This window comes from Haliaeetus leucocephalus, unplaced genomic scaffold (genome assembly GCF_000737465.1).
Source record: "Haliaeetus leucocephalus isolate CR32 unplaced genomic scaffold, Haliaeetus_leucocephalus-4.0 Scaffold83, whole genome shotgun sequence".
Taxonomy (NCBI): Eukaryota; Metazoa; Chordata; class Aves; order Accipitriformes; family Accipitridae; genus Haliaeetus; species Haliaeetus leucocephalus.
Window position 1 is genome coordinate 2866966 of NW_010972519.1, and position 21154 is coordinate 2888119.

The window sequence follows — 21154 nt, forward strand, 5'->3', positions numbered from 1 at the left end:
GGAGTTATGGCCATGCTCTCCTTGAGTGAGAGAGAGAGAGGAGGAAAATAAAATCTTGTTTGTATCTATCTCATCTCATCTGTCCTGTGTTCCTGCAGTGGGAGAGAATAACTCCAAGGGATTTAAGATGCAAGCAGATGGGGTGCTGTTCCTTGCAGCACTTCCATGTTAAGGGGCTTCACAATCTTTTGGGCTGGCTCCTGTACCCCAGTGGGCATGGCTGAAGGGTGAGCAGGTCCTGCTTCTGAGCAACCCACACACGCATCCACAGCCAGATATTTTCCTCTCACATGCATGTTGCCAGCTTGCCTACAGCAACCCAATCCCAAGCTCTGGCTCCGTTTCTTGCTCTTGTAAGGAGGCAAGAGAAATACTGTGGGAGCCCAGTCCTGGATGCAAAACTGCTTCTCTCTCTGCAGCCAGAGAAACTGCGGGATGCGGAATGTTATGGCAACTGAGCAACCATTTCATTAAACACCCCACAAAACCCTACAGCACCCTGTATTAAGTGCGCAGCAATTAATGCCTGTAATTAATGCGTGGGCATTAATTACACAATCGGCTTTAACAGAAGAGAACCTCTGTTATTCTTTTTTTGCTTTTAGGCTCAAAAATTGACTATTTCCTGTGTTTCGTAGATACAGATTTAGACCTTAGAGCCTGGATGTTCATTGCGGGTTTTTCGGCAGGAGTGAATAGTTGACCTCTTTTTTGGGGGATTGATATCTGAACTAAGAAACCAGAAGGAAAAATTGTTCAGGGTTACCTTTGATTTAAATAAAAAGGAGCTAATTTTCTTTGTGGATTCTCTCTCACTTTCTCTGTGTTCCTTTCTGCATGCTTCTATGTGTGCATGCATGCACATGCACAAACACACACATTTTGGGTTATATTGCATGGGTTTTGGGGGGGGTACTTTTATAACAGAAAAACTGTTTGATTTTGAAACAGAATAGTATTTTGAATTGAAACCCAACTTTTTTAAAAACTAAAATTCCTTTTGTAAAATATATAATTTAGAAAAGAAAAATTTTCAGATATTTGTATGCATTTTTTCTGACTTTATTTGCTAAATTCTACAGGGTTTTATAGACAATTTTGGTCAGTGTATATTTGCAAGTTTCAGTAGTTACATTTGTGTGAAAACTTTGCTAAGACCCACTATGGATAAGATGATCAGGAATTCACAGCTATCTTTTTCATGACAGACCTATGGACTAGACAGTAAAGGATAACTTTGAATCCAGCTTTCAAATCACAGGGAAGATTACCCTACAAAAAGACATCATAGACTATATACTGAGGGGGGCAATATTGGGAGGCAATCTCAAATCAAAAGCTACCAACAAGAAAATAAGAAAATGGCTTTTTTTGCTGCTAAGCCTACTTGCACACATTTTTCTCTGTAGGCAGCTTTGTTTTCCAGTTCTGCATTAGGTGCAGTACACAGTAAACCAAACTTACTGCAAACTTAACAATAGCCCCCCCCAACCAAGTTATGCCAGATTTTTGCCAGTTTGAGCCTGACGGTCCCATTTGGTCTCATGCTTGACTTTGTGGAAACTGCCGATGTGTGCACACTTGTATAAGTGAGAGTAACTTTGGTATTCATGTCTGGAAGTTATAGCAGAAACCTTTGCATTTTTGAGCCTTTTCCCTCTCTGGATTTTGCCAGAAAACAGCAGGAGGCTAGAGGCCACCACAGGCGGGCTCCACATCCAAGCCCCTGGCCAACAGCTTTCACCCCAACCTGGGCAGGAACGAGGGCCTGGGGCCGGAGCTGCAGAAAGTTTGGTATGGTGGGGGTTTTTTTATTCTTTTTTTTTTTTTTGTATTGCTGAGGGAGTTTGTCTCAGCTGTGTTTATCTGGGGTGGAAGAGGAAGCTTGCAGGCAGCATGATGCATGGGCGGCAAGTGCCGGCATGATGTCATGGCGAAAGGGAACAGAGCCCAGCTGTGTCACATGGGCTGGGGAGGGAGCTGCTGCGGTGCGGGGCGGCCACTTTATCAATTAGGTAACGTCTGAGGGAGATTGGGGGGGAATTTCATTACATTGTGTTGGGCCGTACCGTTGATGCGTTTGTTACCAAACATCTGCAAGGGACCTTGCATTTTCTCGGGGAGCACAGGCTCAAGTTGAATCATGCTGCCACGACTGAGCAGAGGGAAAGGGCGGGGAAGGGGGAAAGCGATAACTTCCCTCCAAAAAAAACTCCAGAAGGGCTTTGCCCTTGGTGGACTTCCTATCAAGATCTGGGGGAGATGCTGCTCTGTGCATTGTGTGATGGAGATGGCGGGATGAAGTGTTGTTTACGTGCACCTGGTTACCCGGGGCTGGTGGTGAAGGACCGCTAGTCCTGTTGAGCAGACATCTTTGGGAAGCCCACTAAGACCCTTTGTAAAGTCTTGGGAATTATTTCACCCCGCTCTTCTCTTTAGGGAAAGACCAAAAAGCCAAGAGCTGTGTGAGAAACAACATGGAAACACTGGTGCCAGCCTTCCCTTTGTAAATGGAAAGTTAGCAATTTGAAGGCAAACATACTGCTGAGGGCCAGCTCGATGCTATGTTATCTCTCCTATGAGCATCTCAAAGCTGCCATAAATAAATGACCTCGTTCTCCCAATACTCCCATCAGGAAGGTATGTAAGCAGGCCTCCGCTTGCTTTGCCAGATGGCATGTATCTCCAGGACAGTGCAGCCGCTGTAAGCCACTTCACTGGAAGAAAGTGCCAGGTGTCCACGCACTGAAGAGCATGCCCTGTAGATATTTCTAGCTAGGGATGCTTCAAAATCACAGCTGATTTTGCTAACCTAACCTCAGGGGAAGTGGCAGAGGAGCAGAGCTCACCCCTGTGGTTCACAATCCCAGCAAGCACTGGGACTGCCATGCTCCCTCCCACATGTATTGAGTCCCGGCGGTGTTAAATGCTGCTTCACAAACACATGCGAAGCCATGTGCCCCCACCCAAGAAGCTAAAAAATTGCTTTAATTACGCATTTTGTTCCTGCCAGCAGGAGGAGGACACATTTTCCTTCCTCCTGAACGCCAGCAAGCGCCCAGGCGAGGGGGGAACAGCGTGCCGATGGGGCTACACCGGGGCTGGTCCTGCACCCGCCGAAACTCAGCATAAATCAGGATTAGCGCTGCAGCATCTGGGGAGCTGCGCCAGCAGTGAGCCGACAAGAGAGGGAAATCAGGCCCCGCAAAGCAAGGCTCCCCGAGTGACATGTTTATTCCAGCCAAGCTCCCATCTTTTATCCCCTAAACAGAGCAGCCTTGTAAGCCCTTCTAAGTCTCTGGTATGCTACACTGATATGGGAGCCCTGCTCTCACCCTGCTGGAAGGAAACATGGGAGAAAGGGACCAGCATTATGTGTTTCAGCATCACCAGCCAAGGCCCTCACTGCCCATTCAAGCACCCCAAGTTGCCCTGCCATGGGGTAGGCTCTTTTTTTGGCCCCAGGCACTGCCTGCAACCTGCTGATGGGGAGGGGAGGGAGAAGGGGAGTGAAATGGGAAACTGCTGAGCAGAGAAAATGCAGCCCTCCTTGTCCTCCCTCCTCCCCCCTCGCCTGGGAGCAATTGATTTAGGAGCTTTTCTTAAGTAAAAATTTCATCACGAAAGAGCTTTCTTCCAAGAGCCGCTGAGATATTGTCTCACCCCCTCTCTCTTATTTATGTGTGCATATATATATATTTATGCTTGTATATAGGAGGATGCGGCTTTCCTGTCCCAGGTGGCAGGTACTTGAACTAATGGGTTTATTTGGTGTCCTTGCCTGGAAAACAATATGTAGTCATAGGGCTTAAGGTGGCACAAAAAAGGACTGAAGCATCATTGCTGAATGTCTGAAAATTCCTCATGATGGATTATGAGGGATAATAACCTTGACCTTTCCTCCAAGGCTGAGAGGAGCACTTAGGAGACAGCAAGTATGTTTCTTAATATTTTTGGCATTAGAATTTCAATAAAAATTAACTAAATCCACAGGCTAAAGGCTACCCTAAAATCCATGGTATTACTGAGATAGATAGGTTTTGAGTTGCTTCTGAATCCACAGTCATCTTTCTAGACTTTAGACACAGGACAAAAGTACTGCGTCCCGAGTCTTGCTCATATGCGTGAATGCCTGAGCAGGGCCCTTCTGAAGCACCCAGATGTCCCATCGAGATATTTGGGGAATCCATGTCCTCTCCCATGAAGTGCTTTGCAGGGTCAAGGCCTCAATGCTCTGTGTTGCACCATGATATTTAAAATATATTTCTAAAAATCCCTTAGAAAAAAGTGAATTCTATTTGAAGAGAACATGTCAAACCTGTAAATGGGTCCAGGTCTACCAAACATGAAGACATTGAAACTTCCTGCAGTGATTAGGGAGGTCTTGCCACACATAGAAAGCTACCCACTGGGGCATTAGTGGAGACACTCAATATTCAAACTCACAATAACAAGCTATAGGGACCCTACCCTGAACTAGACCCAGTAGAACTTACTGGACAAATAGGAGTTTTCATTAAAAAAAATCCCCATTTAGAACATTGGAAAATGGGTGTTTTTCTCTTCAGCCCCACAGGAAAATTAAGACAATTTAGATTGCAGACAGTTCTTCTTTCCCTTACGTTCTTGTGGTTTTCCAGCATTAGCCTAACAGATGAGTAAAGAAGTACAAAAAATATTTTTTCCCTATTTCATTTTATTCTGTTGTTCTTTTCTTGTTTGAAAGGAGTCTCAAGGTATTAATTCTGATTCCTTGAAGAGAAAATGCTTTAACTGTTCAAAGAAATGTTTAAACTGGAAATGGTAGTCTCTTTGTTAAAAACTTACATTAAAAATTTATATAATTATCTGTTTTTCTAGATAAAAAGAAAATAATTAGAGCAAAAACCTGCAGAAAGGCAAGTGTGCCATCAATAGTGTGGAATGAACATGTTCCAAAATACCAAGTAATTTCAGAGCTTTTGGAAGATAAACTGTTTAACTGAACAAAGAATATTTCCTGAAAGAATTCATTGTCACTTAAGCCAGATTTGTAAGGAAAGCATGCTATTGAAAATGGCTTACCTCCGAGGTCTGTGCACAAAACACAGAAATAAAATGCACTGCTTTGTCAGTAATTGCTAGTTTAAGACAAAACAGTAGTACCTAGTTTATCCAAATCACTCTGCCTTTGTAGATGATTGTGTAAACGTATTCTGCTTTTTGTGAGAGTTTTAAGGAAGATGAGATTTAAATTGATAGGTAATGTACACATGTAATATCTACCCTGCAGTTCTCCTAGGAATGAACTGTTAATAGCTCTTTACAAATGCCTGGATATTGATACCAAAAGGTAGATGGGACTAAAGCAGAGCACCCCCAAATAACAAGCAGGGATTTCCCAAAGCTCGGAGCCCTCTTTTCCCTTGTCTAGCACAGAAATAGTAGCAGTGGCTGCAGCCACCCCCCCTGCATAGCTCTTTGCCTGCTGGGGTGACCACATGCAGGTTTTGAGTGCACTTAGTGACTACTTACTTAGTGAGTATTTATCTTAAATGATCTGCTTTTGTAAACTTTCATGGCAGTAAATTCATTATTTGAGCTAATTGAGGAGATTAAACATAAAAGGACCATGATACAGCAATTCACTAATGAAGACTCGTGTTAGGGGATGAGTCTGATCTTCTTTCATGGTGAAGTATCAACTCTGCAGGATATCAGCTCCTACAAAACAAACTGAAAGGGACTGCAGAGCAGCTCACCCAACCAGATGTTGACTGAGACCCTGGGGACCAGCAGGACCAGAAAAAGACATATTAGAGGGCAGTAATAACATTTGGAAATGGCAGTTCATGAGGTATCTCAGACGAGATGGATGATGGTCTGAAAGACTGCCTAAAAAACATCCAGGAGTAGGTACATATGATCCTGGCATGGCTGCATGGGCAAAGAAAGCAAGTAAGCCAAGGAGAAAATTGCAGTGATTTTTTCCCAAAGAAGTGCCCGCTGTTCTATCAAATTCACAGTCAGTATTGATACCTGGATTCAAATACTAGGTTCAAAACTTGGAATGAATGTAAGTGATGAAGATTTCTAAAGCTGTAGAAAGAAAAAAAATCATAAAGCAGGGTAATTGGGGGATTTGTACATTTTTCCAAGTGATGGACCAAAAGTCTCTTTGCTTCACAATAAATTTCATTCTGTTTGATTCTTTCCTCTCTAAAAAGCCCTGTCAGTAAACCAGAATCAGCAAGATTCTCCCTCTCTCTGCCCTCCTGGAGCCTGGGTTTCCTGATGAACATGTTCCATTTGCAGGACTCTCATGTTCCACTGCAAACTCTTCTATTTGTACTTTCCTCGAAGACCACAGGAGCCACATGAACTTCAGAAACGCTGCTTGCAATAACAAATCTGAGCCACAGAAGGGTTTCCAGAGTCTGGATCACAATTAGATGTGCTCTTGGTTTAAGAATGGTTAATCTAGACATCTCAGAATAAATATTTCTTCATGTTATTGCACAACGTTCAATATGTAAGCAGTTTGCACACACTTAAAGAAAGAAAGAGATATAGGAACAACTGATAAACAGTCCCTTCCCACCCGCTTCGAGGGAAGAGCTTGCACAAGCTTAAAGACCTTCCCAGCACTGCTTGCTTCTTGACAAGATTGCTCTTTCTCCCAGCCTGGTGTTGCTCATTAGGAAGCAGATAGAGGTTCCCCTCTGTCTGGGGACAAGAACAGTGAGCCAGGAAATGCCAAAATGCCATGCCAAATCCCTGTCCCACCTGACCCAGGAGAAAAAGCATCTTTTCCAGGTGCCTGACTGCATCAACACCCATCATCTGTAGGAAAACTCCCACCCAAAGAGGAGGGGAGGGCATTCCCTGCCTACAGCTGGCAAGGAAGAAAGCAAGGCTATAAGAAGCTTGTGGTGACTAGCCTTCATCTTGGCCTTTGCTGAGAAAATCTTTCAGGGCTTTGTGAGTTGGACTTCATGGAGGTGAGGGCTGTCACTTGCTGCGGTGGGTTCATTTGCCACTTTTGGGTATGAGCATGAGTGACAGCAGTGCGTTGGTCTCCCTCTTGCACAGGACACCTAAGGGGTATTGCATGCATGCCTGGTGTCTATTGTTCTACTGTGCTGTTACCATAGCTGAACACAAATGCTAATATCAATGTGTTATCCTCCTTGGCCCTGATCTTGGTGCAAGTGCTAATGGCCACCTAAGGTGGAGAAAAGTAATAAATGGTCCATGAAATGCTACTTGCCTGCTACCTTCAGGCACAGGGAGCTCTCTTGCCTACAGCCCTTTAATCAGTGTACTATTGACTACTCAGGTTATGTTGGTCCTTTGTCAGCCTTTCTTCAGTCAGGATTAGGTCTTTTTCATTTAAATTATATTTCACACAATGTAGACCTGAAACTGTAGCTGGCCCCTTGCAATTTGTGTAAAACTCGCTGGTGGTAGGTAGAACACCTGTGAAGTTATTTATTTACCAAAGTGACTTCCCATCCCCCTCCCTTAAAAAGCTAAATTTTGAGAAGAGGATTAAAAAAAAGTCTCCCTTATTTTCCTCCTCGTCCCAGAATTTCCAGAAGTCCTTTGCCTTCCTGGCCATATCTGCCCCATGCCTTGAAATGCTTTTGCCTATTGGCTTGTGTGTGTGCATGCACATATGCCTGCTGCAAATTTTTGTGTGTGCATATTTATATCTTGGTGGCTGTGTTGCCAAGGAGCTCTGAAAGAAAGCAGAGCTGAGATAACTTCTAATCCACCTTTCTGTGATAATGTGGCGCAAGTGAAAAAAGCCAGGGGTCTTTCTCCAGTCTAGCTGTGCTCTAGGTTTGGTAGATTGGGGCCTTTAACAATCACTTGGGACTTTGCTCTTTCTCTCTCTGTCTTGGGACTAGTGCTTGGCAGGGGAGAAAGCAAATACCTGGGCGATTGGAAACTGTAGGCCTTTGCTTGAGGAAGATTTAGAAACTGAATATTTCTGGTTGGGTCTGGGCAGACAGCCACTGTCTTGAGTCATCTGTGCCTGCTATCAAAGTGCTCTGTTTAGTTTTCCCTGTCCATCCTTGTGGAAAAGGGGTCACAGAGCTGGAGGGGTGTGAGCCCTGCCTGAGTTGATGTTGCTTTCCTGGTTAAGAAAAGGGATGGACACAAAATGATTGTACCACCCTTCAGTAGTTCCTGAGATGTGAAAGTCCTTCTCCTTGGTTTCTGTTCCCGTGGAGGGTCTCTGGACTGTTTGCAGAGGGAGCAGGAATCCAAAACAGCCAATGACCTCACGGTCCTGCCTTTCAGCATAGATTTTTGTTGCTTTTACTCAAAACAGAGCCTAGACTTCCCCTAGCTGGGAGAGTACCTGGGCTGTTGGACCATCTTGTAGTTCTGTGATGACCCTTCCTGCCTCTCAGAAACTTTCCTCCTGAGTAGAGATAACCATGCTCAAACTGCAATGCCTGATGTTTTCCTCATAGCCTCCTAAAACAGGTTTAGTTTTGGAGTAGGCATTTTCTGATGAAAGTGTTCCTCATTGCAGAACTCCTCATTTGGCTCCTTCTGCATTCGTTACTTGTACATAATATAATATACTTGCTGGTAGCGGGTATTTGCAGGCTATTTTGCTGATATTGTCCCTGTGTAGCAAATAGAAAGAGACAGTTTGACAGAGAATCTTTGGAGGATAATTAATTTGCATTTTGACAAGGGTTTCAATTAAGTGTGTTACTCTTCTTCATCTTCTGGATATTATGAATAATGGGCCAAATGTTCCCATGGTGTAACTGCATTAATGGCCTCAAACAAGATGTAAACATATGCAGCATCTTTTGAAGTTTCATCATCCATAGGCTTTTTAGGATGCTCAGTGCTTTCGCCTTTTCCATCTGCATTTGTTCTCTGTTGGAGTTGGCTTGGCTTTTTGGAGTCTTATTAGACTCCAAAGGTAGATCTAGAATATGGAATGGCCACTTGGTATCTAACTTGTAGCATTACTGATGGGTTGATACTGTTCTGTAATTTTTTAATGTTTTTGTTTGGATGGATGCCAATACAAAAGGCAAGGCATCCGTTACTGGTCAGTTTATTCTCAACACAGATGCAAAGCAATGAACAAGCACAGGTGACAGTTTCATTGCACAGGATATCATGAGGCTTAGATCAAAAGACCTCAACAAGCCATGAAAGGGATTCTCTGTTTTGCCATTATATAGTACTATTCTCGACATAAGCGATATTGGTTTCTTGAAAAACTTCGAAAACTTGAAAAACTGTTATGACTTTTTCAGATTGAGAGAGCATGGGTTCTTTATCATAAACATGTCTAATTCTGCCACTTTCTAATGTTAGGGTATTTGGCTTTGCAGCCTTTCCTTTCCACCAACATGTCTTTTGGGTTGTAATTTCCTACCCATATAGCATTTGAAGCATATTGAGAATAGTAAAATGTGATCATATACCATTGCACTGATTTTCCTGCCTGCTCCCCATGACGGGAGTGGGATCTGCAAGTCTGTGCAATGGTTCTTGCACTAGCTGAGCTCATGATGTAACTTATAAGAGGTCAGAGCTCTATTATGGCTACTAAGGGCAGTAAGAAGTTCACAGGCATCCTCTGACAGGGCAGGAAAGGCAATACTTTGGGGTGCTGACTCCAGGCTCTAGCAGGCCAGTGTAGATTCTCTCTACCCATCCTGTTCCAAAATTGTTCCTCCCAGCTGCTGCCCTTCCTGCCTGTGTGCCCACATCTGCTCTGATCTTTCCTGCATCATCTCCTTTGCTATGCACTCTCCTCATTCATCTGAGCTTCATCTTCCCTTCTCCTTCCTCCTCTCTACTTATTCACCCCTCTGCACCTTTGTCAGGCTGCTCTCATTCTTCTTTGCCAGAGCATTAATAAGGAGAGTGGAGGGCACAGCACAGGCAGCATCCCTCCTGTTAGCTCTCCTGTCTGGCTCCACGGAGGCCCCAGATAGACAGGAGAAAAGACTGCAGGAAGAATGATTACAAGAAACATTTTGCTTGGCCCTTTACCCCTGGGATGTTCTGTGGAGACAGCCTAATCTGGTTGAATGCAAGAACTGAGGGAGGTTAGAGCAAGGGACCATCAGGGATCTTTGCAGACAAGCTAATAGTTTCCAGCTGAGCATTTGTGAACATTAATTTATTTTTGCAGAGGCTTTGAATATGGACAGAGGCAGAAAGCACATCCTTGATGAGACAACAAGCTACTTTCCAAATGCTAAGCTGCCACTTTCAAGCACAGGAGACCTCAGAGCTCTGCATGTGGCTGAGATACCCCCTCACCGGGTCTCCATCACCTAAGTATAAAGTTAAGGGAAGTCTTACCTGAGGTGAGCGCCCAGAAATACTTGAGGATGGCAAGTGAGTCAAAACCGCTCGCAAAGTGAGGCTCCTGCTAGAAAGGCAGCCTATGCGCACCTTCTGATATTGCTTATGGGAGAATAGGAGAATTATCACCATTTTTGTTTTAATTCTCTCTGCCTCAGTGGTTTCAGCAACAGTTCCTTCTCCATCATACGCTCCTTGGGTTTTCTGCTTGTTTCTCTTTTTGAAGCGTATTTCTAAGGTGTCTTAATGCCAGTCTCCCAGATTCAGGCCTTCAGACACTAAGGCAATGATGCAACTGCTTTGTGCCCCTTCACAAGACTATGGTGCTGCTTACCTGCAGGATGTTGGGCTCCCTTTCTCCTGTGGCTGGCACGTAGCTCTTGGGACATGACCAGCACCTGCTTGGTCATCTCTGAGCCCATGCCTGTCTTCCTGCTCTCAGGTGAACCAGTTGTGGTGGTGGTGCCTTGAGTCCTACCCTGCTGCTCCTTCAGGCTCTCTGCTCAAGTCTGGTACCCAAAATTGTCTCTTCATGCTGCTCTGCCAGTTGATGTGCTCACAGGATGAGAGAATGACTTTTTGTGGTGGATATTACAGGGTAATGAGAAAAGGTGGTATTACGTGCCATCTGAGCCAGGTCTTTTGCTAACCAATATATTGCCTTGGAGGTACTCTGAGGGGCTGGCAGACTTTTCTGGTTGGGAGTTTCAGAAGTCCTGTCCCTGAAAAATGTGGCCTTCTCAGGGGTTCCCATGGATAGCTAAAGTCGTCATGGTTTTTGTAGGGCTGTGAATCATATTGGTGTCACTCAAATATCCAAGTCAAGAAAGCTGTGACACTGCAGGGTCAGATCTGGAATCAGGGTTCTCCCCCTGGCATCTCTTCCTCCAAATCTGCTCACTTCGCTCATGGTTTATGGGATGGATTCTAGACCACAAAAACTTTCTGACTGGAAATCCTGAGTGTATGACTATCTCTCATGTTGTGTTATGGAGCCTCTTATACTGGATTGGTGTCTGAGCCTGCTCTGTGCCTGTTCATCAGAGAGTGCTTTTTATTTAAATAATTGTCCCCAGGATCTGTCTTAATTGAGCAGAAATAAACACGTGCAGAGTTAGTAGGGGAACCCATAGCTGTGTTGAATGTGCCATGCTGGATGTCGCGAGAGGAAGAGCAGAGCTTGCAGAATGCCATTGCTCCACCATCTTCCTCCAGCCTCATGTTCTTGTGGTACAAAAAAATATATCATTAAAGGTTAACTGAGTGTGTAACTACAAAAAGTGAGGTGCTCAAACGTCAAGAAAACCATAGTGGGAAAGTGGTGTTAGACTTTGTCATAGCTGTATTACAAAGCAAAGCAAATAAAACTTGTATGCTTGAGAAGAGTGCTTTAATGTGAAGAGATACTACCTTTAGCTGAGTGATGCTTAAGTCCACTCAGTAAGACAAAACCCTCAGATGTGCAAGAATGAAAAATTAAGAGCATGTGTGGCTATATAACAAGTTTTTCTTGCAGCTGAGTAGTTGTAATAGAGTGTCATGAAGTAGAAAATAGAGCAAGTGTTACATATTTTAGATGAGGATGGGAGAATAGTGCAATATTTATTAGAGGCTGTACACTGGATCTATTTAGAAAAAAAAGAAAAGCTCTCCTTGGAATTTGTTTGACATCAGCCTGGTAGCTGGATCCATTCCTGCTTTAACAGCCCACACAGAGTGACACTCTGCAAACACAACATTGTCACCTGAACAATTCACTCAACAGCTCACTGTGCTGTCAATCAGAGCAGACTCATTTCTCTTCTAAAAAAAATTTTTTTTTATTCCCTCATTTTTTTTCTTTTGTCTCCAAGCCTTTGTTGATGTTGACAGCTCATCCTTTGGCCATCATTCATCCTGGCTACTGCAAACTTTGGAGAAAATAAAAACCCTGCTCCCCTAATCAGATTAGAGGGCCTGCAAATTGAATTCAGCCCCTCTCAGTGTCCCCTCAGCTGGCTGTCATTAGGAGCAAAGGCTGGCCCTTGGCAGAGGTCCAAACACCAGCTAACTGAATTTGAGATGCTGGAGTCTTGACAGGCCAACGAAGGTAATTGAAGAGCTGTGGGGATCTTGTAAAATTTCAGGCAGTGGAGATTACGCTGGGGGAATCTGGGGGACCCATCTGTAAGAAGGGATGGGGCACTGAAAAGCAGCTCTCTTCATTGGCTCAGATGGCACAGATGGATAGAGGAAAAATATTAAAATGCATAAATGAGGTTATCAACATACTGACTTCTTTGCCCCCTTCTCTGCCTTGACTGAATGCCCAAATCCAAATATCATTGATTGGTTGTAGTTCAGAAGTGTCCAGAGACCTCGGGCGTTGTGTAAACATGCTGAATTAGTAAATGCTTGAACAATGTTAGTTCTTAAAATATTAAGAACCAAAAAGCGAGACTGCAAACTCATGTTTGGATTTATTTGCTGGACTATCTTATCCTGGAGTCCTATTAACTCTTTCCTCCATATAACTTAGCCTTTCAGTTCAAGTCATCTTGCTTCAGCTGGGACCAGCTATCTCCCAGCAAAACTCTGTTGTCTTGGTCGCTGATGTCTCTCCTACCATCACAATTTACTAAATATACCAAGGCAGAGGGAAACTTTTTTTAGCCAGTGTTCTAGCACTTGTAAATACTTAGCTTGGTAAAAATGTTTTTGATTTTATCCACATGCAAAGAGGTTCTGCTGGGGAAAATATTAATGTTCTGGTCTGTCAATACTTGTGTATTTGGGGTACTTTCAGCAAATTGTCCCACCAGAGGATAGATGCCACAGCTCCTGTAGACATGCCAGTGAAATACATACACTGAGATTATGAGAAATAATGCTGCTGCACTGGGCTGCAATGGTTGCAGCAGACAGGCCTTTATAAAGGAAGCTCTAGGACATGTGATTCAAGCCCTGTGAAAGCCATACTGACTTCAGAAAAATAAAGGTGGGCCTAACCGAGCTCCTGAGCCTTTATTCATCTAGGTGCAACATGCAGAGCATGGAAGAGAAGAATCCCATTGTAAAAATGTCAGGTCTTTTAAAAAGATCTGAATTCCTGATGAAACATATAGGTAGGACCTGCCCTGGGTACAGCAAAGTAGCACAAAGTGTGGAAGCAGGTGCCCTCCCTGTCTGTGCAGCTTCCCCTTCCACAGAAGAGCAGGCTGATCTGATTGCAGGTACCTTTGATCTGTTTGGTATCACTTCAGTTATTGATATATTAATTGCATCCTTGATCAAAAGTCATAATGTTCGTAGCTTTTAAAAGTCCCTCTCTTTCCCTCCACCCCATCCCCCCAAAGAAAGATGTTTTGCAAAAGAAAACTCTGTTTCTAGGACTCCAGAGCTGACACGTTCTCAGGACACTTCATCTGTTTCTCAGCCCAAGCCCAGCTCTATGCCAGCTACGCAATTTCAGCTGAGCTACTGGTGCATATTTGGTCTCTCACCATTTAGCATTGTTATCAGCTGCTTCAACCTCCCATCCATCATTCAAAGTACAGTTTAGCAAACCAGAATAACACAACATACATTATAGGCAGTCTTCAGCTTCTGTAGACTTGCATAGCCCCAGGGAAGGCAAAGGAACTCTGCTGATTTAAAAAAAAAAAAAAAATTCTAAGATCTTGTTCCGTTCATGCAGCAGAAGTATTATAAGTAGGACCAGAAGTGTAACCTATTGCTGAAATTGTTGACCAAGGTCCAACGCTCAGTTGCCCATAACTTTGCCAGGTTATATCCCCTTCCAGTACTAAATGTTTGCTTTGGACTGGCTTAATATGATAATGGAGGATCTAAGACTTTTAGCTCTTCTGATCATCTGTGTGGAAGACTGCATAATGCCACATGATATTCCCAGTGTGCACTTCCTCAGCTCTCCTTGTGATTTATAAGAATTCAGCAATATTCTTCTGCTGATGGCTGCTGCATAGCTCGGCATATACCCTCTGTACCGAATGGGCTCTGTGCAAGTGCACAGAGTTAAAGATGATGTTATGTATTCACACTCAGGGGCTGATCTAAGGGTTGCAGGGTAGCCATGGTTTTAGCACTTCCCAACTTGTGAATGCTTAACTCCATGATCCTCCTGATATGTCTGTTCCTTTCTATTTTTTACTTTAGGATATGGGGTCATCTGTCATAGTGAGGGGAGGGAAAAAACATGGTGGCTATCAGTCAGAGAAAGTAACTCTAAATGAAAAAAATTGGAAGTGCTGAAGATTGCTCTCTTCCTATAGAGTAAATGAGTCTTTCTAGAACATCTCCATCTATTGTAGGACATTTGAATATTCTAGGTAAAAGTAAAAGTTTCTGGTTAGATTTTTATTCTGTTTTGAATTTTTAATTTATTCTCTGTCAGAGTAATTAAGAATATAAAGTCCAGCTTTTTTTTTTGGCAGGGATGGTGTGGAAAACTGTGGCTTTTTGCCATGGGTTTTGCTTTGGAGGAAACATCTTTAACATGGTATATGCAGAAGCCGTATGACCTTCAACAGTAGTAGAAACCAACAAGGGGCATTTTGGGCAGCTTTTAATGACCTCACAGGACAGAGAAGTCAAGTTTTCAGAGCTTAATCATCTACCACCATGAATCACTGGCTTATGTGGAAGCTGAATTCTGCTAAACATCTTCAGTATATAGATGCAGAAGTCTCTAGATAGTCCCAGAAACTCATTGATTCCTCTTTGTTCTGATAGATCTGAAATCACTTCAGGATGACCACAAAGGTCTCTAAGTTCAGATAATCCTTTCTGGTGAAGGACAGCCACGTTGTTAAATTTACCAAACTTGGAAGCCTGAGATATAGCATTGTACTGAGTGCTTTTCAGTACCCAAATATGAGGATTTGCTCCCAAATAGCAACATGTAATAACATCCCAGAGCTTATGCCTGTACTTGAATGCACTGTTTTTAAAAAAAAAAAAAAAAAAAAAAAAAGTAAAATACAGCTTTTAAATCCTCTGGTGCTCAGACTCGAATGAGAGACTTCTGATAAACTAAATATGGTTAGAGTACCCTTTTGTGCTGTTGAGGCCAGACTGTGTGACTTCAAACTATCAAATTGCTTACCTCCATGCTCCCCATAACACTGCCTTCTGTAAATTGCACTCTACATCTAGATGAACACTGTTTATCTATTGCACCATGTAATTCATACTTCCTTAGAAGAAAATCTTTCAGTCACTATTAAGGTTTTATGTAATAGGCTGCCACATAGCTGTAATATATTATTTGGGAAGATCAGTATTCGCAGGATAGAGCAAAAGATTAATTTTTTTTTCTTAAATGTCAATATTTTTCCCTTTCAACCTTCTCCAGCCTCCTACTTTTATACCTGCAAAGAGTAACAGCCCTTTGAATTATATGAAGCCTTCTTTACTCACCCAATCCAGTACTACCACAACCCCCACACTTTCTAAGGTGAAACTGTTGGTCAGTAGTGGCCAAACTTGAAAAGAGTGCACGGATGTAAAGGAACTCCAGGAGGATTATGGCTTGGGTGCACTTGCAGTGCCCCAATGGAGCAAAGGGCTTCTGCTCAGAATTCTGCACAGAATGCAATGTGGTACCTGGCTGCCCCCAGTTCCTCTTGGCCAATTGACATACATACAGATCAACTGGTGTATATTTGGGTGGGGTTTTTGTCTTTGGACTGGCTGTGATGTGTGAGATCTCTAGCTCAGGTGAGGTAAGTGCAGAGGATTTGGGGATTTTTGTGCTTCTGACTTTGCTTGTGGAGCTGCTTGTTGTCCTGAAGTGCTGCTTCTTCTCTAAGATGTACTCCAAAAAGAGACTTGTCAGGAAGGTAATCTGTCATGAAACAACCTCTTCAACAAAAGCTATCCTAAAGAGGAAACCAAAAGTCACTTCTTCAAGGGTTGTCCTTATTTTCTAATCCCTCTTTAAGTTTGCATCTTTTGCCTGCATTTTTCATCTTCTGAAAATTGAGGGATACCTTGTGTTATTATACTACATTTCTAAAAAGGAACCTCTCCAAAGTAGCCTTGTGTGTGTTTGCTGTACAGCTGAGAGTGAGGCCTCACTTTGTTGTAATGGTTTAATTATAATGTCAATGTGGATTCATTAGCATGACAGCTGTCACTGTAAATGGGCGAGAGGGGGAGGCTTTTGGATCCCCTGAGGTCAGGGTAATTGATGTAGTGAACAGAATACTGTATTCACTGAACAATGGGATGGGTCTCCATTCTGACCCGGGAAGGGCAATCAGTGTAAGCAGGGAATCGATAGCAGCTGAATTTTCATCCATGATCAGATAGATTCAACCATGTTAACCTTCATGTGCAGATTATGTTCTGCTGGAGCCTGGGTGACTCTAGCACACCCCAAAAGAGGATGGGCAAATGCTGATGCTTTCATTTTTAATATAAATCTTGAGCAAACACAAGAGCAGCTGCAGTTTTTCTCCATGACTCTGATCAGAGGGAAAAAGGATCTGCCTGAACATCTGGAGGCAGTTCTTTATGTTTGTTTTGCCATTGCTTCCCCAGCTCTTACTCTTCTTGACATCTATTCCACAGCTAGTCTTCCCTTGCCAAGCCTGCCTTTGGAAAATGAGCTAATAGCACAGCACTGCTCATTTTCCTTAAAGGATTTTGCCCATGGAGTAGCACAGTATTCATGCTGCCTTTATGGGAGTCCTGGTAAAGGTTTGTGCTCTTTGACTGATATCTACCACAGGTTTGTTCCTCTGCAGGTCCATCACAGATCTTCTGTTGATGTTTCTCCAAATGGAGTTTGTCTCACGCTGACAATTGCTTCCTATATTATTTGTTCTTGTCTTTTCAGTGTTACTTGTACATTTGACCAAATGTATAAGCAAAGAGATTATTGTTGGAGACTGGAAGGGTTAAGAAAAATAAGGTGTTACTATAGAATCTGTAGGTGTTTTCTGTAATATTTGTAAGAGAACCTGAATACTAAATTCTCCAACAATGGAAAGCATTGTTTGGGTCAGGTAAAAATGAGTTGAAGCAAAGAAATTGAATAAATTATACTTAAAGGCTGCAGTGACATCACTGCTTTGAGGTATCTTTTCTTTCTTCCTTGACAGGGTAAGAAGTGCTCACCACCTTTCCTTCTTTCTCTGAGAACAGGGAGAGGTGTACAGAGACTTTCTTCTGTCTTTCTTACCAAAAAAATCCATAATTTCCCATGAAAATGGAAAATTCTTGTTTGAAATCATGCTGAATAATAAAAGTTAGCAGACGCATGGCGAGACTTTTAAACAGCTGACAGTCTCCTTTGCCCTCCGGCAGCCGTGGCTCTTCCTGCAGCAGGAAAGCAGCATGCATTCAGGGGAAAAGCATACTCCAGTGTGCGTGATTCATCGCCATAGCTGTGCACAGGCTCTGCTTATAGTCAAACTTGAATTTTGGTCTCCTATGGCTGACCATTCCACAACTAGTCAAAAGCCTAATGCTGGAGAGCCCTGCCCCTCATTGCTCCCTGCCTCTTCCAGTGCTCTGGAGCCTGGGACACTCAGACATGTTTAAAGGTAGCTCAGACTATATGTCTGGAAATACAGAACACAGATTATGAGTGCAGGAGAACTGTCTGGAGGAAGACCAAATACCTGGGGATACGAGTAGACAACTAACACCAGTAGTGGGGAGGGCTGGTTGAAGTAGAAACTCTGAGGCCAGCAAAACAGAGTGCGACGGGATTTGCTAACACTTAATGGATGTTAAAGTGCATAATGAGGTGGGGAGAGGAACATGTATGCTAGGGTGTGCTGAATGACCACTGCGTCGCTGACTGTCCTCTCGCACTTCACGTTACTGCAACTACCAACTAGCCCAAGGTCTTGGAGGAACTTTGCTCAGCTCCCTTGGTGGGGATTGCACACCACATGCAGTGCGGGGCTGCAAAACAGAGCAAAGCAGGGAGGAGAGATTTGTTGTTAGGGGCTTCTGTAGAGTCCTTCCAGTGACCTGCTTCTAAACACACCTGAGAGCAGGAACTGCATGAGAAATCAGTATAGTTAAAAGGAACACTTTTCCTCTGTTAAAAATAAATTATAAGAAACTCTAACATCCTGAAACAGTCTTAATTTGTATCATTGGCATTTTCAGGCTATCTTTATTAGTCTGAAGAAGCTCAAATATTGCTGGATGCTAAGAAAGACATATAGTGAACAGCTCTTTCTTTGCCCCCTCTTTGAATGTTGTCACCATGTGCTAAGATCTTTCTGCTCTGCAGGGACACGAGGAGTTTTGATTAGGGGATGTTGACATCTGGAGAGAGGAGGAGGACAACAGAGTTCTTCTTCCCCATAGCCCACCAGACAAAGGTGGGGTTGCTGAATATCATAGTTCCCCTTTCCGCCTATCATGCTATTCCTGTTAAGCCTGTACATTTAAGTATAACTGTTAACACAAGAAAGGCTGCACAAAAAATTCCCTTCCCAAAGTTGGGATTGTTTGCTTGACAAAAGTCACAGAGAAGGGCCAAAAAACCCCAGAGCCTCTCCTACCTCGGGATGCTTAACTTTTCAGGGGATGGGTAGGAAAATGGATTGTCTGAGATAACCAAGTATTGAAATGGGAGTACTGTATCTGGAATGATTGTTTCAGTCCAGTCTCTCTGGTAGACTGCCCTAGTTCAGTGATGGGTGGGGGTTTCATTTTGTTTATGTCAACATTGTCTCTAACTGCTTATTATGCTGGCTTTCAGGGCATATATAGTGTGGGTAACTGCTTTTGTTAGTTGGAAGTGTATTAGTAGAACTAGATTTCAGAAAAAGTAATTCATGGACAAGAATATAGATACCTTCAGTAGGAAACGATGTTATGTGATGGGTGCTGAATTCAAACCTAAGAAACAGCAAGTATAATTGCCCTCTAAATGAGGAGAGACAAAAAAAAAAAGAGAGAAAGCAAAAAAAAACCCAAACCAAAAAATCACCCTGCTCTTCTCCCCAGTCAAAAACAGTCCTAAACCAAAAATCAGCAACACCTTTTCCAAATACTGGGAAGAAGTGACACTGCAGTTAATTTGCTACAGAGTAAGGGGAAGCACTGTAATAAATGAAGATCTCTAAGCATGTACAAGGGCTGGGGATGTGCAGAGTTAATCCAGTGCTCAGGGGATTGTTGCTCTTTTAAAAGGAAGCGACTGCCATGATGAAGCCAGACTTGTATAAGTCATCAAAAGGGCATTCTCTGTGCATTTTCCACCAAAGGTAGCAACTTGCTTTAGTTTAACACTATACATTGGAAATTCATGTTTAAGATGGATATGGTGGATATCAACCTGCACCTAGTTAGAATGTAAAAGAAAATTATGAATACTGATAAAGGATAGAGAAAGGAGAAAGTAGAGAGAGGGGAGAGGGCACAATCAGATTGACTCCTGAGGAGGCTTGTGTATGCACATGCACATGGTGTCGCCTCTGTTGGTTGCATAAATGCTTTTAAAATAATGAAATTACTTCCATCAGAAGGAGGAGAGAGATGCTTGCATGATATGGGGTTTGGGGAGGAGGGAGGGGGAGTAGGAAGGTTTGCTTTTGTGATTTAAAAATATCTATGGCTGTATTTATACCTGCCAGGGAAGTTGTGTTGCCAAGTCTTCTAAGGCTTACAGAGGAAATACAACACAAAGCAAGAGAAATATCTGTGGAAGTATTTTAGAATGCGCTCCAGAGGAAAAAAAATAAGAAAAAAACATTCCAAATGCTGCATACTCTGTGGTCGTTCGAGGACTGCTTTGAGGGAAGGAAGAAGAAAGGCTGTGTAAAATAAAAATATTCATACATACACCTGGTAAACTGGCCTGAAGGTTGCGACCAAAAGCAAGAGACTTTTGAACTTTTCATTTTATTTGTTTCCGGAAAGAAGGAAGAGGCTCTGCTGCAATAGCCCTCTTCCTATGTTTCTATTCTGAATAGTGTCAGCATTAAAGAAAGCATATAGCTGGAGGAGATGTTTCATTTGGGGAAGAAGGTGGAACCCTCCTGTGAATCATTTCCAATTCAATTAGTGTTTGCTGAGTAAGGTACTAGGAAGCCTGGGGACAGGTGCAGTGGGTTTCATGATGAATGGCTTGGCTAGAGCCCTCACACAAATAGAGGTGATAGAAGCAGCCCAGACTTGGGCTAGGGAGGTTTACAACTATACACCTGGTAGCACGAGTACTGAGGAGAGAAAGCAGTGGTACACTTAGTGATAGTGTAGTTGCCTCCAGCTTCCAAGTATCAGTCTGGGAAATGGGGGGGGCTACACAGCCAGGTAGAGACCTGTGTGCTCTGTGTGATTGGGAGTGTGCACCATAATGGGGGAAAGTCCCTCCAACAGCCCGTCTGCCTTTTCCCATCTCCACTAAACCTTTTTATGATTCATAACCACTTTCTTCTGCTGGTTTTGGTACCAATCCAGGAAATGGTATGGCTATGGTTGAGCAGTATTGTATTCTCTGGGTACCCCTGACAGTAGATGGACATTTTTGAGAACAGTGACCATCTCAACTAGGCAAGAACAACAGGGCAAGTCAAACTTCTGTGCTAGAAGATCGTAACTAAACCATTTTTTCCTCCTCAGTGGAATAAGGTACCATGTCTAATAACTAGATGTGGGCACGAAGTATTTTCATAGCCTCTTGAGAAACTGTACTGGAACAATTATTTCCTTAATGACATGTGCTTGTATATGAATTTTCACTGTAGAAAAGAAATAATATCAAGTGAATTTTTCCTCAGCTTACAGCCTTTCAGGGACTAGCACCTCTCCTGTCATCCTCCCTGCAGCTAGCCATCAGTCATAG